This window comes from Heptranchias perlo, chromosome 5, assembly GCF_035084215.1.
Source record: "Heptranchias perlo isolate sHepPer1 chromosome 5, sHepPer1.hap1, whole genome shotgun sequence".
Lineage (NCBI taxonomy): Eukaryota > Metazoa > Chordata > Chondrichthyes > Hexanchiformes > Hexanchidae > Heptranchias > Heptranchias perlo.
The window spans coordinates 30,584,915-30,598,824 of record NC_090329.1 but is presented as its reverse complement, the minus strand read 5'-3'; positions in this window follow the sequence as shown (position 1 = coordinate 30,598,824).

The following is a 13,910-nucleotide window of genomic DNA, read 5'->3' as shown; positions in this document are numbered from 1 at the left end:
CGCACCTCAAGAAGGATATATTGGCCTTGGAGGGGATGCAGCACAGATTCATCAGAATGATACTGAGGCTAAAAGGGTTAAATTAAGAGGACAGATTGCATAGGCTAGGCTTGTATTCCCTTGAATATAGAAGATTAATGGGTGATCTAATGGAAGTGTTTAAGATGATCAAAGGATTTGATAGAGCTTTGATAGAAACCATTTCCTCTAGTTGAGAGTGCAGAACAAGGGGGCATAACCTTAAAATTAGAGCGTGGCCATTCAAGGGTGATGTCAGGGAGCACTTCTTCACACACAGGGTAGTGGAAATCTGGAACTCTTTCCCCCAAAAAGCTACGAGGCTAGTTCAATTGAAAATTTCAAAACTGAGAGTGATAGATTTTTGTTAGGCAAGTGAATAAAGGGTTACGCAACTAAGGCGGGTAGTTGGCGTCAAGATACAGATCAGCCATGATCTAATTGAATGGCGGAACAGTCTTGAGGGGCTAAATGGCCTCCTCCTGTTCCTATGTTCCTAAATGGGGTCAAGGGGGCATGGCTAACTCCTCCACCCTGAAGGACAACAATGAGTTAACTTCTGGTGTGAGACTTTGCTTGCTGAGAGCCAAACCGCAGTACGAAGGGACCTCGCTGCAAGAACAAGGGACAAGGATGTGGTCAAGAAAAAAGAACTGTTTAAAGTGACCATTCACACCTGAGCGTAGGAAAACATGTTTGTCATCTGCTGACCTTATTATCAGACAATGGGGTGAAATAAGCCTGTGTGCGGTCAACCATCAGCGGATATAGATGGCCTTTGTGCCTCTTACAGAAAGATTAAAACCTGTTTAAAAGGAATGAAGGCATAAGTTAACGAGATCAGCCAAGTGGGCCGTCAGCTTAAAGGGATAATGTGGAAATCAACATTGTGTGTGAAAGACTGTGTAAATATGAACTGAGATCTGCAGTGTAGGACTGGAACCACAGCCAGTCACAGGAAGCAGGTAGAGTCCGGTCAGCTCCATTGGGACCTACATCGCCATTGGAAGACCAACCAAGGGATGATTGTAAGTATTATACCAGGAACTTTGGGAATAGCTAGCTAAGAGGGAGATAGTCTAGGGACTTTCTCCTCATATGGAACAGGCATGCAGCTGAGTGTAAGCTTACTGTAAGTTGGAAGTAAAGTGGGAACTGTTCAATAAAGAGTGAGAGTTCACTTTTAAAATCGTGCATTCGTGTTGTTCTGTTGGGTGTTGAACCTCGTCATCCTCGCCGTAATTCTAGGGTCACGAGCTTAACGGGATAATCTCCCTACAACCCCATTCTCTTCCATTTCTACCCTATAACCACCCCAAATGATTACAAAGAGCTATTGCAAGATATCCCTGAGGCAGATATCTTATTGAGAAAGTCATTTTGTGTGATGCTACTGAAGGTTGATGCTTCCTTACCTGCAGTGTGGTCTTTTTAATTTGGGGAATGAATCAGGACTATTGTTATTTTTACTCATCTCTGTCCAAAGTACTGCTTTGCACTATAGACATGGATTTCTCAATGGGAATACCTTAATTACGATGTTTTGAAGAGGAGGAGGATGAAGACATGGAAGAGGCTAGGATAGAGACTCTTAGAGTCAGGCATCACCAAAAGCATCTCTTTTCTTTTTATTCGTTCATGGGATGTGGGCGTCACTGGCAAGGCCGGTATTTATTGCCCATCCCTAATTGCCCTTGAGAAGGTGGTGGTGAGCCACCTTCTTGAACTGCTGCAGTCCGTGTGGTGAAGGTTCTCCCACGGTACTGTTAGGTAGGGAGTTCCAGGACTTTGACCCAGCGACGATGAAGGAACGGCGATACATTTCCAAGTCGGGATGGTGTGTGAGGAGAATGTGCAGGTGGTGTTGTTCCCATGTGCCTGCTGCCTTTGTCTTTCTAGGTGGTAGGGGTCGCGGGTTTGGGAGGTGCTGTCGAAGAAGCATTGACGAGTTGCTGTAGTGCATCCTGTGGATGGTCCACACTGCGCCATAGTGAGCCGGTGGTGAAGGGAGTGAATGTTTAGGGTGGTGGATGGGGTGCCAATCAAGTGGGCTGCTTTGTCCTGGATGGTGTCGAGCGTCTTGAGTGTTGTTGGAGTTGCACTCATCCAACCAAACATGCAGGCACTCACACATCAGGGTCTACAAACCAAGAAGGTCTTAGGCACCTCAGAGCATGAGAAGGATGCACAAGAAGGAAGGAAAGAGAAAGAAGAGTTGCAATATTAGAGCACTGTCAGCTCAGAACGTTCAAAATATAAAGGTTTTTTCACCAAATAATGTCACTTCATACCTGCTTATTTTTACCTCCCCCACAGTCACAATGTCTTTCTACCTTGACTTTTGCCAAAATCCTTCATAAGACATCTCACCTGCCATCATCCAGCTCCCAAAAGTTGAAAGCATGCACAGAAATGAACTCACAACTCAATGTGATCAATCTGTTTTTACTTTAAATGATAACATGCACTAGGCGGTGCCAAATTATCCATTTTCCTTTTCTCCAATGACTTCTTAACACCATGACTACCCTTTGTACCAGCTAACCTAGTCACTCTATTTCCTAATCTACTACTGCTACGAAGTGCTCCCAGAGTGAGATGAGGCTGGGGTGGTGGGTTGCTTGGATGGTCATTCTGGAGCCTTAGTGACCTGAGGTAATTCTTGTCTGAAAGTAGCTGCTGTCCCAGAGGGACCAGCTCCTGGCAGCCTGGCGCTTGCAGCAGCAAGGGGTACCACACCCATGTCTGAAGCTCCCTCATCTAGAAGGCATTGGAGTGAGAGTAAGATATGCGCTCAATCGTTGCGGCCCACTGCTGCTGGGCACAGGTTCAGAGGTGCTGCTGATCAATTTCATCATCGAATAGTCCCAGTGAGGTCTTGGAAGCTGTGTCCAAGTGTGGCGCTCAGGATATCTATTAAAGCACCAGTTCCTGCCACTCCAGAAACCACCAATATCCTTAACAGCTCTTCCAGGCATCTTGATGCTGCAGATATCTCCAGGGCTGTCAGTCTCGAGGGTAGTTCTGCAGGTCGTAGGAAACCTCACACAATGTGTTGTAGATGTGGGTAGTGGACTCTTCCCACTAATTCATCATCTCAACAGTCTCCACTTCGATTACATGTGATCAATGTAATCATTCTTCTTGAAAACTGGGCCCCTGAGATCTGGGCCCCAAGGCTCATCAGTTGAAGACAGTCATTTATGCCCTCTCCATGAAGGAATAACACTCACATTCTCTTCCACTCCCAGGTTTTCATTCCAACTAATGCTCAGTGACTCACTCAGATGACAACCCTTCTGAATGTCTAACTAATTCCTCGTGAGTAGATGTCTCTGTGCTGTTGCTTGCGCAGATAGGATTCCAAGACATCGCTGTTGATCAGGTATAGCCCAGGTGGTCATCAGAGTGGATGGCCTTTTCCTTCTAGGCACCTCCTATAATGTGAAAGGCTGAGGAGCTTGCTTAGCATTTTCCCTTGACATTTTCCCTTGAAGGAATAGCAGTTGAGTGTAAGGGCATTACAATACACTGAGAAAGCACATGAAGCTGAACAATCTATGATGAGCCTTGTCCAGCCTTTACCAGCCTTCTCCTTCCACCTCCAACCTTGTCTTATCCTACATCTGCCTCCCGTTCCTGTGGACTAAGGGTTTTCAGTGATGATATTCTTCCCCCGGTCATAGGCCTTTTTTTTTTCCTTCAGAAAGAGAGAGAAAGAAAAGAATGTTACAGGTCATATGAGGTTAGGCATGCTATGACGATGAGAAGTGAAGGTACCTTTTCTCTTTAAATGAGCATTCTTGAAGATTAGCAGAAGCCCTTATGGCAGGCAAAGTGAATTGAGAGATTGATTTTGAGTAAAGAAAGTGCTTAAGTGTTTGGACAGGTTGGCTTTTGCAGAAGTGAGTCTCCCTGGCACCCTGATGCTGAGAGAGAAAGTCTGTGTTAGGTAAGGAGGTGAGTGAAACTGTATGAGTGGTAGAGGATGTGTATTGGCACCAGAGTCTGGACTTATTTAGACCACCCTTGTGAGGTCACTGGACATCTTTCTGCACTGTGTGGCAGTTTTTGGGTTAAAGTCCATAAGACCATAAGAGATAGGAGCAGGAGTAGGCCATTCAGCCCCTCGAGCCTGCTCCGCCATTTAATAAGATCATGGCTGATCTGATTTTTACCTCAACTCCACTTTCCCGCCTTTTCCTCATATCCTTTGACTCCCTTGCTGATCAAAAATTTGTCTAACTCAGCCTTGAATGTATTCAATGACTCAGCCTCCACGGCTTTTTGGGGTAAAGAATTCCAAAGATTCACGTCCCTCTGGGAGACCCCTTATTCTGAGACTATGCCCCCTAGTTTTAGACTCCCTCATGAGGGGTAACATCCTCTCAGCATCTACCCTATCGAGTCTCCTCAGAATCTTGTATGTTTCAATAAGGTCTCCTCTCATTCTTCTAAACTCCAATGAGTATAGACCCAACCTGTTCAATCTTTCCTCATAAGACAACCCTTCCATACCCGGAATCAACCTAGTGAACCTTCTCTGGACTGCCTTCAATGCAAGTATGTCCTTCCTTAAATAAGGGCACCAGAACTGTATGCAGTACTCCAGGTGTGGTCTCACCAGCACCCTGTACAGCTGTATCATGACTTCCCTGCTTTTATACTCCATCTCCCTAGAAATAAAGGCCAATATTCCGTTTGCCTTCCGGATTACCTGCTGCACCTGTATGTTGACTTTTTGTGTTTCATGTACGAGGACACCCAGATCCCTCTGTACCGCAGCATTTTGTAGTATTTCTCCATTCAAATAATATTTTGCTTTTTTATTTTTCCTCCCAAAGTGGATGACTTCACATTTTCCCACATTATATTCCATCTGCCAAATTTTTGCCCATTCGCTCAACCTGTCAATATCCTTTGCAGACACTTTGTGTCCTCATCGCAACTTGCTTTTCCACCTATCTTTGTATCATCAGCAAATTTGGCCACAAGACACTCTGTTACACTCTGGGTTGCTGGAGGTTGAACTGACTGCCTCAGTCACCTCTCCCCAGCCAGCCTGCACCACTCTCTGAAGGGGCCTCCTGTCCTAAATAAATAAATATAGATTAGAGTAGATAATGGCAGCACAGGCAGTGTATCAGGACTGCAGAATGTGGAAATTTGTGGACAGTTAGACTGTCCTGGATGACCATACCTGTGGAAAATGTCTATCTCTTGAGTCACTCTGACTCAGAGTCCTTGAACTGGAGTGCGAGTTAGAGACACTCCAACACATAAGTGGGGGGGGACAAATATCTGGAATGCTCACTCCTGAATGCAGTCACATCAAAATAAGGGAGTGTCTATGGATGTTATTTATATGGACTTCCAGGAGGCATTCGATAAGGTTCCACACAAGAGATTATTAGCAAAAATGAGAACGCACAGAATTGGAGGTAGTCTTTTGACTTGGGTTCGAAATTGGTTGGGGTTAGGAGACAGAGAGTGGGGATAAAGGGTACGTACTCTGATTGTCGGGATGTGGCAAGTGTTCCCCAAGGATCTGTTCTGTAGTCTCAACTTTTCACCATATTTATTAATGACTTGGCTGAAGGCCAGATCAGGGCAGGCATCAGGGATTGTACGGGCAACCCATCCCAGCCATGTAAATGACTCCTGGGATTTGAGACAGGGTCTCAAGCTTAGGGCTGGATCAGTGGGGGTTTCCCTCCATCAAACTTTGGGGCCAGTACATTTATAATAATCCTTGTGTATATAAAAATGTGAAATTTTTACCCTGTCCTATCCTAATCTTTCCTACACATGACATGGGTAGCCCACAAGTTTAAAGGACAAGTGAATTTACATATTTGTTTATTTTTCAGCCAAAGCACTGATAACATTTGCTTGATTTACGCAGCATACAGTGACTCACTGGTGCACTCCAAATCAATCAAAGGGGTGATTTTATTTTACCAGAATACCTCAAGTGGATCAAAGTTTCAGGAAATTACATTTACACAGAGTGGGGGCTATTTTATGATGCAAGACTCATGCCTAAGTTGTCCTGATATAGCAAACTGATCATTGCAAAGGACTCAGAGAAGTATAATAAGGATTATTTCAGATTTTATATAATTAAACTACGAAGAAAGGTGAAGGGACTTATTCTGCTTTTATTGAGAAAAAAAGATTAAAGGGAGTCATGATCCAAAAGATCGTAAAGTATGAAGGGAATTGCTGGCAGGATGTAAAAAGATGTGTGGAACCAAGAAAGAAGAACCAAGAGTCATGGTTATCTTAAATCACCACAGGCCAAAATTAATTTAAGAAGTAATTTCTTCACCCTTTCAATTGTTTATGGCATAATCTGCCACCTAGAAGAAGAACTTGCATATTTTGCACCTTTCACATCCTCAGGATGTCCCAAAGCACTTCACAGCCAATGAAGTACTTTTGAAATGTAGTCACTGCTATATCGTAGGAAAGCATGGCAGCCAATTTATGCACAGCAAGGTCCCCGTCCTAAAGGAGTGAGATAAATGACCAGATAATTTTGTTTTTGGTGGTATTGATTGAAGGATAAATATTGGCCAGGACACAGGGAGAATGTCCCTCCTCTCTTTCAAATAGTGTCATGAGATCTTTTTCATTCACTCGAGAGGATAGAGGGGACCTTGGTTTAAGGTCTATCCGAAAGAAGGCACCTCCAACATTGCAGCGTTCCCTCAGTACTGCACTGAAGTGTCAGCATATATTATGTCGTCAAGTCTCTGGAGGGTCTTGAACCCATAACCTTCTGACTCAGAGTCGACAGTGCTACCTGGCACAGTGGAATACAGTGAGACAATCAATAAAGGAATGGATAGATTTCTCATTCAACAGGAGGTTAAACAATATGCACCTGATGCCAGGTGACTGGTAACAGAAGTATGATAATAATCAGTATCGGCTCCTATAAAGAATCTAAATGACGGGACAACCTAGTCCAAAAATAATAATGTTTAAAATAGTGATGGTGCTTATCATTTCTAGTGCGTCAAAGTCATGTGACAACATGTATCAGAAAAATTCTAGGTGGAAAATAGTGGTTCACCACTATGGTACACCATATGAAGCTTAGAACTAAAAAAATCTCACTACCATTCAAGTTTTAATGACAGAAGCAGAAGCAGAAGAGTTACTAGCATTTCAGTCAAACCTCCATGTTTACGCCAGGAACATGAGAGCATCTGCAGTTCCGCATTCTGTACCAATCCAAATGTCCATACACCAACCCCAGTGGCATAGGATAACATGCCACTTCTCCTGGATGTGGAACTTTCTCTCTGATAGTCTCAATGTCTGCAAATCCACCCCTTGGATATTAAAGCCATAGAGAGCATACAGCACAGTTTCACAAGGATAATGTCAGGATGGAAAATTATAGTTATGAGGAAAGACTTGAGATACTGGGATTAGCAGAGCAGGCTAAGAGGAGATTTAGTAGAAGTGTTTTTAAAATGAAGAAAGAGTGTTATTATGGTGAATGGGAAAAGACAGCTCTCTACCCGAGGAGTCAGTAAGCAGGAGTCATCAATTTAAAATTGTCTGAGTAAGGAGAGAGGTTAGGAGAAATTTCTTTACACAGAGGATTGTTGGAACATGGAATGCTTTGCCACAAGAAGTGGTTAGGGCAGAAACCAATGTGTCTTAAGGGAAGATCAGATAAATATTTGAAGCAGAGGAAGACAGGGCAGTGTGATTCGTTTTAGATTACACTAGCTTAGAACTGGCACAGACACAGCAGAACGAATGGCTTCCTTTTGTGCTGTAAACTTCTATTGTTCTATGCTTGAATGCACAATTCAGCACTGCTTGCTAAACAAATGGTAGAGCATGAATTAGATTTTGGCAAAGTATATGTCTTGTCTAATGGTACCTCAGTACAATTCCAAGTTGTTTGGTGCTCCCAGAATTTCTGTGACACATTTCTCCTTACATAAATTACAAAAAAAGAAAAAAAGAAAAACACACTGCCTGAAGGTGGACTATCACAAAGACCCAGAAATAAACAGAACAGTCCAATTGATCTGGAACTGATATGAAAGAAGAGCTCAGTATGGATTTATAAAATTACCCCAAAGATCTCACCTTCCTTTTGGGCATACTATAGCCTTTTGGTCTGAATATTGACGTCAAAACCTTCACACTTTAGCTAGTTCTCTCATTTTCCTGCTGTATCTTTCCAATTCTGCTGCTTTTTCTTTCTTTATGGAGCCATTCAACCTTTTGTCTTTCCAATACCTTTTCAAAATATTGACAGACATGACTCCTATATAATGTGCAACATTTTATATATTTGTACAGCATGTTAAAGAGTATTTAGTCTATTAAAGCAATTAGTGCATCTTTGAACTCCAGACCTGTACTTGTTGTTCTCCCTCCCCTCTTTGATTTGGTCAGTCCTATAATCAGCTTCTCCAGCTTTTTTCAGCCAGTTTCTGCAATGTTAATTTATCTTTCTCTTTCACATGTTGACTGATCTTCTCTGCATTACTAACATTTTTGGATTTTAGTACAACAACTTGCATTTATAAAGCACCTTTAACCTAGAAAAATGTCCCGATGTACTCAAAAGAGGTGTAAGGAGAAAAATGGACCCCTGATCAAAAAAGTGAAGACCAAAAACTTGCACAAGGAGGTGGGTTTTAAGGCAAGTCTTAATTTGAGAACAGGGAGGTGAAGAGACAGATGGGTTTAGGGAGGGAATATGGAGCCTAGGCAGCTGAAGGCATGACTACCACTCATGGGACGAAGGGAGGGAGAATGCACAAGAGTTCAGAGTCAGAGAAACAGAGTTTGTGGGGGGATGGCGGAGGTTGTGCTGAAAGAGGTTACAGAGATAGGGAGGGGCAAGGCCATGAAAAATTGTAAACACTAGAATGAGAACTTCAAGTTCGAGACAAGAGGCAATGTAGGTCAACAAAGAAAGGGGTGATGGGCAAGCAAGGCCTGGTGCAGGATAGAACGCAGGCAGAAGAGGTTTGGATGAGTTGGAGTTTACTGAGAGTGAAAGATGGGATGCCAGCCAGGAGAGCTTTGGAATAGTGAAGTCTGGAGGTGACAAAGGTATGGATGAGGGTTTCACTGGCAGGTCGGCAGAGGTAGGTGTGGAGACGGGTGATGTTACAGAGGTGGTAGTAGGTGGTTTTTGTGATGAAGGGGATATGGGGTTGGAAGATCAGTTTGGGCTCCAATAGGACAGTCTGGCTCAGCCTGAGACAGTGCCCATTGAGGGGACTGGAGTCGGTATCGAGGATATGGAATGTGAGTTGGGAGCCGAAGACGATGGCTTCAGTCTTCCCAATGTCCACCTGGAGGAAATTGTGGCTCACTCAAGATTGAATGTTGGACAAGTCGCCTGACAGTACTGAGGCAGTGGAGGGGTCAAGAAAGGTGATGGAGATCTAGAACTGGGTGTCATCAGTGTACACGTAAAAGCTGGTCCCATGTCTGTGGATGATGTTGCCAATGGGCAACATGTAGATGAGAATGAAAAGGGGGCCATGGATGAATCTCTTCATATTCTTTAATATTGACCACTACAACATCCAGCAGAATCGTCAAATCAATAAAACAATTAGATAAACCAATTAAAATCAGTATATTGCATGTGAAATTAGATATAATTAAGTAAACAATATCCCTTTTGACAGTACTCATCAATACAACACAAGAAATCAGAGCACTGCACGTTTACCGTCAATGCAAACACTTTATGGTCAAAGAACTGTTAGCTTCAGAGCTGCTGCTGCCTGGAATGCACTTCCTGACAAAGTACACACAGTTCAACAATAATGGCTTTTAAAGTGACATTGAATCATAGTGCCACAATTTGCTGTGGCAGGGTATCTAACGCCGTCTGCCGTTAGTTAGACTTGCTCTTGCACGTTTAGGTTTTTACATTTTTTGCATGGTAAGTTGCTGAAAGTGGGAGCTGATAACATCGCAGTGAGGGGAACCGGGCATCTGGGACCTGAGTAAACAGGGCAAGTAACAGGGCATCTCCTTAATCAATCAGATTGAAGGATTGAGAAATTAACAGTACAAGGACTGAGAAGGAAGTGTAATTTAGAGTGGGTGAATTCAATGTCAAATCAGGTGCAAAAAGAGAAATAAAGAGGGGAAAAGAAAGATTGGATTAAGAGAGAAAAAAAGAGGCAGAAAAGCAAAGTTAAAAAAAAATTAAATTTAAAATTTTACATTTAAAAAATCTCCAACAACAATAAAAACCTGAAGGAATGAGACTCCACACTTGTAATAGTTAATTTTCAGAGCCAGAGAGGTCGACTGGCAGTAATTAACACTTATTATGTTGTTAAAAGGACACTTAGACTGAAATAGACAAGACTTGACTTTCTGTGGTGAGTTTAGTTCATACCTATCGTGCAAATGCAGCAACTTCACACTGTTCAATGGTGAGGTAGACAGTGAGATGCGTTTTCGCAAAGCTAGAGACGGAGCAGAGCATCTCAGACAGTAATTTTTGGATTTCCGTGTTTAGCCGCACATCTGCCCCTCGCCTGAAGTTGCTGTAGCATTTGCAAATAAATAACGGCGAGCACCATTAGCCTCACCGTTATTTTGACAGCAAATTATGGCCCATTATCTTTTAGCTATTTCCCAGCTCTATCTCGGTTTCTGCTATGCAAACATTATACAACTAGTTAGTTATTTTTGATTCCTAGTGCTTTTGTTGTTTGCTTTATATTCATTTCCCATGTTTAAGTAAATGGAGCTCTTGATATACTTAGAAATGCTGATTGATTTTTCCCGTGGGTGAACAAAGTAAACAAAGCAAATTGAACATAAAAAATCATGGTCCTTCACATGATGAATGTGTCAGACCTGGTTAAATAGCTTTATAGCTGATGGCACAACAGAGGGGGGTAGAGCAATGCCAGGTTTTCAACATACTCATATTTTACCAAAGAAAATTATCTCCCCCCCCGAGCCCCCACTCCCCAGTCACCATCTCTCCCCCACTCCCCCATTCCTCAGTCTCCATCCCCCCCAAGCCCCAATTCCCCAGTCTCCTTCTCTTCCCCCTAATAATCGAGCTCCCCCAATTTCAGCAACACTCCTCCCCCCCCATTTCAGTGGCCCCCTACCTTTGGCACTCCTCCAATTTAGAATCCGCCTGATTTCAGAGCCCCCGCCCGATTTCAGTGCTCCTCCCCCGGCTCCCCGCACCGATTTCCGACTTTTGTGTCATCTGCAAACTTTGAAATTATGCTCTGTATACCCAAGTCCAGATCATTGATATATATAAAAAAGAGCAGTGGCACTAATACTGACCACTGGGAGGTACAACCATATACTTCCGTCCAGTCCGAAAAACACCACTACTCTCTGCTTTCTGTCCCTTAGCCAATTTCATATCCATACTGCCACTGCCCCTTTAACCCTATTATGTGGTACTTTATCAAATGCCTTTTGAAAGTCCATATACACAACATCAACCACACTACCCTCATCAACCCTTTCTATTACTTCATCAAAGATCTCAATGAAATTAGTCAAACACGATTTTCCTTTTACAAATCCATGCTGCCATTCATTTATTAGCCCATACTTTTTCAAGTGCCAATTAATTTTGTCTCGGATTATTGTCTCTATAGGTTTCCCCACCAGTGACATTAGGCTGACTGGCCTGGAATTGCCGGGTTTATCCCTCTCCCCTTTTTTAAATAGGGATCTAACATTTGCAATCCTCTAGTCCTCTGGCACCATCCCCATATCTAAGGAGGATTGGAAGATTGTGGCCAGAGCCTCTGCAATTTCCACCCTTACTTCCCTCAGTACCCTAGGATACAGCCCATCTGGACCACGTGACTTTTCTACTTTGAGTACTGCCAATCTTTCAAGTACCTCCTCTTTATCTATTGCGCTGGTACATAGAAGAGTTTATGTTTGTGATTATACAAATGAATTTTAGCGGAAACTTGAGCTGAAAGCTAACCAGTGCAATTTCATGCACATTTTGGGTGCAATTTCCCGATTGTGCCCAAAGCAGAAACTCGACCCCAAAAGCTTTCCTGTTCATTTTCCTGTTTAAGTGTGAACCTGTAAAAGGTGACATATCAGAGTAATTTAATAAACCAACGTATGACAACAGGAGTAAAGTTGAATAATCTTAACGTATCAAATTATGAAATACATCAGCATTTGGATCAACATATGGGAATGCCATAAACAACATCATATTATACCCTATTCACTTTGCAACAATTTCAACTTTGTAAGTAAACAAAGAATAAATAATTCTTGGTCATCTGTTGGACAAATAAGCAGCTAGTTTCAACATATTTATAATGATTGCTTCACGTCACTTTGTCTTCAAATGCTGGGGAAAGATTCCTTCTCTGTGTTAGAATCATAGAATCATAGAAAGGTTACAGCATGGAAGGAGGCCATTTGGCCCATCAAGTCCATGTCGGCTCCGTGCAAGAGCAATCCAGCTAGTGCCCACACTCCCGTCCTATCCTTCTAGCCCTGCAAATTTTTCCCTTTCAAGTACTTATCCAGTTCCCTTTTGAAGGCCGTGATTGAATCTGCCTCCACAACCCCCTTGGGTAGTGCATTCCAGATCCTAACCACTCGCTGTGTAAAAAAGTTTTCCTCATGTCACCTTTGGTTCTTTTGCCAATCACCTTAAATCTATGTCCTCTGGTTCTTGACCCTTCCGCCAATGGGAACAGTTTCTCTCTATCTACTCTGTCTAGACCCTTCATGATTTTGAATACTTCGATCAAATCTCCTCACAACCGTCTCTGTTCCACAGAGAACAACCCCAGCTTCTCCAGTATATCCACATAACTAAAGCCCCTCATCCCTGGAATCATTCTAGTAAATCTCTTCTACACCCTCTCTAAGGCCTTCACATCTTTCCTAAAGTGTGGTGCCCAGAACTGGACACAATACTCCAGCTGTGGCCAAACCAGTGATTTATAAAGGTTCATCATGACTTCCTTGCTTTTGTACACTATGCCTCTAATTATTAAGCCCAGGATCCCATATGCTTTTTTAACCGCTTTCTCAACCTGCCCTGCCACCTTCAATGATTTGTGCACGTATACCCCAAGATCTCTCTGTTCCCGTACCCCTTTTAGAATTGTGCCCTCTAGTTTATATTGCCTCTCCTCGTTCTTCCTACCGAAATGTATCACTTCACATTTTTTTGGGTTAAATTTCATCTTCCACGTATCCGCCCATGCCACCAACCTGTTTATATCCTCTTGAAGTCTATCACTATCCTCCTCAATGTTTACCACCCTTCCAAGTTTTGTGTGTTCTGCAAATTTGGAAATTGTGCCCTGTACACCCAAATCCAATATATATCAAGAAAAGCAGTGGTCCCAGCACTGACCCATGGGGAACACCACTGTACACCTCCTTTCTGGTCCGAAAAACAACCGTTCACCACTACTCTCTGTTTCCTGTCACTTAGCCAATTCTGTAACCATGTTGCTTTTGTCCCCTTTATTCCATGGGCTGCAATCTTGATGATAAGCCTACCATGCCACACTTTATCAAACGCCTTTTGAAAGTCCATATACACCACATCAACTGCATTGCCCTCATCTACCTTCTCTGTTACCTCATCAAAAAACTCTATCAGGTTAGTTAAACACAGTAGCCAGTGGTGTTCCGCAGGGGTCGGTGCTGGGTCCCCAACTCTTTACAATCTATATTAGCGATTTGGAGGAGGGGACCGAGTGTAACATGTCAAAGTTTGCAGATGATACAAAGATGGGAGGGAAAGTAGAGAGTGAGGAGGACATAAAAACCTACAAGGGGATATAGACAGGCTGGGTGAGTGGGCGGAGATTTGGCAGATGCGATACAATATTGGAAAATGTGAG